Below are 4,356 nucleotides of genomic sequence, written 5' to 3' on the forward strand. Positions count from 1 at the left end.
ACTGTACCTGGCCACACTTATCTTTTCAAAGAGCATGCTTATTTTTTGAGTGCAGAGGCCATTTCTCCAACTTAAATTCCCCATCACAGACACTGGCAGAGCCAGACACATATAAGGATATTTAAAACATTTATTTTAATCTATTGGTAAAGTGTTCGTGACTTCTATATGAAATGCACCGTGTGTCATTCAAAGCTGGAATCCACTGTGTCCAAAATGATATTTCCAACAGCTTATGTTTTCTCTTTAGTTTTCCTCACTATATTGCTATCCAGACTAATTTACACAACTTCTAAGCAAAACTAAAACAAAACTTTATACAGAAGGAAAAACTTCAGGAACAATGCACATTTCTCTGAGTCAGTATTTAGAGCAGACGATGCCCTCGAAAGCTGCTGTCATTGTCATGATTGCAGCAGTGACACGCATCACCTGTGGGCATGCTCCTTGGGAACAGTAATTTAGAAATTGGGAGATGGCTCTACTGGTTGATGACATGATGGGAACAAACAAGGAAAAAACAAAAACTCAAGTCAGCAATATACCCAAGTAGTCATCTGCTTAAGGAAAAAAAATCCCTATTAATCCTCTTAAGACATGAGGCAGAGGCACAGCCTCAGTGGAAACAAAGAAAGCGATGCCAGAAATAATAATCCAAACTTCCCCAAAGCAAAGAGGATGACTTTGTAGGGTTGGTAATACACACACCTGTCTGGTGCCAACCATTATGGTTTGCAAAAAAAAAACACATGAGGACTCTTTAAATATTAAATTCCAAGCAACAAGATGATATCCTAAGAAAATGCTGCAACAACGTAAGATGAGCAAGTTCTTTATTTCTCAATGCAAATAGAGTTTAGAATGCTTGAATTAAATTTTTTCACTTTCCCTGTCCCTAAGCAACCACTGTCACAATTACCTGATTAAGTCAGTGACAGAAAGAGAAAAGAGCCCAACAATTCTTTTATGTTGAGAACTACCTAGTTGGGCACAGTGGCTCACACCTGTAATTCCAGCATTTTGGGAGGATGACGCGGGCAGATCACTTGAGCTCAGGAGTTCGAGACCAGCCTGAGCAACATGGCGAAACCCCGTCTCTACCAAAAAATTACAAAAATTAGCTGGGCAGGGTGGTGCACATCTGTAGTCTCAGCTACTTGGGAGGCTGAGGTGGGAGGATGGCTTGAGGCTGGGAGGCAGGGCTTCAGTGAGCTGCGATTGTGCTACACTCCAGCCTGGGTGATAGAGCCAGACCTTGTCTCAAAGGCAGGAAAAAAAAAAAAACCACCTAGACAGAGATCAATTTTCATTTTAGCTATAAACAGAAACTATAAAAGATAAACCAAAATTACAAAGAAATGGCTCACTGATTCTTTCAACTATCATTTTGCCACTTCAGATCTCAAACTAAATCTTTAAAGTGAGTTCTGTAATATCACAGCCTTAAGATATTTTGCAATTAAGTTTCAAATGCCAGGATAATTATGTTTGCTTACAATCCTCTCTTCAGAGAGTTCAATTTCTGTTATTATCTACTCTTCAGCAAAAGATGAACCAACTTGTAACATTTATGTCTCCCCTGGAACAGAAAGTTTATCAAAAAGTCATACTTGCTATATATTCACTTCCTTGGTGGTTACAAAGAAAGTCTAAAGTACTTCCGCAATCTGGACAAGTAAACTATCTCAACAATTTGGACAGCACAGGACTTCAGGACAGTACATGTATCTATCCATGAGACCAATTAGAATTTACTTGTTTTAATACAAACACTTATGATGATGATCATGCAAACATTAATCAGATGCTACTTGCTTTTTTTTAAGGTGCAATAAAATATATAAATAAATATAACTCCTACACATACAAAGAAAGCCAAGACACCATTAGAACATGTCTGGACTTGAATAGGAATTCTACAACTTTGAAGTTTTAAATTTCATGGCACACGGAAATTAGGCATAAAATAGTATCCAGAATACATTAGATTCATATGGATTCAGCATGTTTCAAAACACACCTGTAGACCGAGTGTGGTGGCTCACGCCTGTAATCCCAGCAATTTCGGAGGTCAAGGTGGGTGGATCACTTGAGGTCAGGAGTTCAAGACCAGCCTGGCCAAAATGGTGAAACCCTGTCTCTGCTAAAAATACAAAAATTAGCTGGGCATGGTGGCACACACTTATAATCTCAGCTACTCAGGAGGCAGACAGGAGAATCGCTTGAACCTGGGAGGTAGAAGTTGTAGTGAGCCAAAATCGTTACCACTGTACTCCAGCTTGGGCAACAGAGCAAGACCCTATCTCGAACACACACACACACACACACACACACACACACACACACACACACCATCTCATTATGGAGTTAGCTTCTTGGAGACTTTCAGAATTGGTCCTCTTACAGCTGCCATAAACCACATGACCATTCACTAGTCCTCAGGCTTCCAGCACCAGATGTGGGCTCTGAGCACACACACAATCTGGGCATTACAAGCAGTAGCAGGGGAAGTACTTCATTTGGGGAAAAAAAGCATGTAACTTGGCAACTATTTAGCACCTCCTTCTCTGGCAGTGAACAATTAGGAAATCCTTGGCTGGAAGATCTACTCAGAATTTTAAAAATTATGCAGTTCGTGCTGAAATTTATGAGCATGTAGATGAGAGGGAGTACATATCACGGATGAGGACAGGAAGCGCAGGAGCAGGAGTGTCCCAGGAGAGCCACAAACAGGAAAGTACAGGAGCTGGCCCGTGTGCACCACTGCCTAGTCTCAACCAGACAGCAGTCCCAGCTGCCCGCTTTCCACATAACCCTGTGGGGCCAATGACATCACTCCTGATAGTGCCCATGGCACCATTCTCTATAGCCATGGTGTAAAAATGGGTTTATAATCAAACAAAATATCCAGATACATGGTTCAATCTGCTTCAGTTTGCAAACATCACTTATCCAAAAAGTTTTTCAAATAAGATTAAATATTTGATATGCGACATTTACTGAAAAGAACAAGATGATATAAAATCAGATTGCCCATAAGACTAGGTGTACCCACATGCAATGAAGATATGACCACAAGTTACCAGCATTTCTACTCGTGTAATTCTCCCTCTGCCACCACCACCAAAAGCAACCCACAAAACTTTTTGTCTCACAAAAAGTGTATCTGGATAACCACCTGTGGCAGTACAATACAGATTATTCATTTTGCTAGCACAGTCCCTTATTTCTTTTCTTGCTAATACTACTGAGTTCCCACTAACACATTTTATTTTTCACTTCCAGAGCTGTGACATCAGAAACATTTCCTAAAAGCTACTTCGAGGGGAAAAAAAAAATCCACAACAGTACTCAATTTCACTGCAATCAGCATCAGATAACGCGTTGGCCAGGATTCACCAAACTTCCCTGAGAGGGTCTTTGTTTCAATTCCCCAAGTGGTTCTGCTTGGTAGGCCCAAAGAAGATGATAAAAAGTATATTGATTAGCATATTAGTTTGCTGAGACTGCTGTAACAAAGTACCACAAACTTGAGTAGCTTAAACAACGGAAATGGATTGTTTAAAAGTTCTGGACGCTGGAAGTCCAAGATCAAGGTATGGTCAGGGAGGTTCTTCCGGAAGGCTGTGAGGGAGATGCCAGGGTCTCCCCTGCCTTCTAGAGGCTTGCTAGCAATCTTTGGAGTTCCCTGCATTGTAGAAGCATCACTTGATCTCTGCCTTCATCTTTCCATGGCATTCCCCCAGTGTGCAATGTCTGTTTCTGGGTCTAAATTTTCTCCTTTTTATAAGGGAATATTAGATTAGGATCCACATTTATGACCTCATCTTGACTCCCTCTGCAAAAGGTCTGCAAAGACCCTATTGTCAAATAAGTGTATATTCCAAGGTACTGATAGTTAGGATTTCTTATCTTTTGCGGGGTCGGGGGGGAGCGGGGGGGGACACAATTCAACCTGTAGCAATGAGCAATAGTAGGGTGGGCAGGTAAGTCACCTTTTCAAAAGGCATTTCCCACAAGTCAAGGGTATGTTGTATAGCACCAGCAGCTGGCTTCGGGACTAACTGCCTGATGTTTTTTTAAGAGGAAGGATTTTTTAATTGCCCCAAAGCCTCAGGATCATTAAGGTGAACTAAGGGATAGCACTATAGTCTTTAGGGCTGTTCTCAAACATTGCTTATCTCTCTCCTCCTCTGGGCAATGGTAAAAATGTACTTCGGAATCTGAAACGGCATGGCCACATGACTTGCTTTGGCCAGTGAAATGTGAGTGGCAGTGATGTGTGCCACTTTCAGACAGAGGCTTTAAAAGGGCAGTGTGCAATTTACCATGTTCCTTTCACTTATGGCAGTGATG

The 4,356-nt window shown here is 41.3% G+C and overlaps 1 protein-coding gene across 9 annotated transcripts in view; it reads right to left on the reverse strand.

Annotated features, from left to right (window-relative positions):
- Positions 1–4,356, reverse strand: part of NEDD4L (NEDD4 like E3 ubiquitin protein ligase) — a 354,125-nt gene that overhangs the window by 111,212 nt on the left and 238,557 nt on the right. The gene's annotated exons all lie outside the window — the stretch shown is intronic.

The sequence above is a fragment of the Aotus nancymaae genome, unplaced genomic scaffold (assembly GCF_030222135.1).
Source record: "Aotus nancymaae isolate 86718 unplaced genomic scaffold, 86718_ANA_hifiasm-v0.15.2.pri h1tg000020l, whole genome shotgun sequence".
NCBI classification, from domain to species: domain Eukaryota; kingdom Metazoa; phylum Chordata; class Mammalia; order Primates; family Aotidae; genus Aotus; species Aotus nancymaae.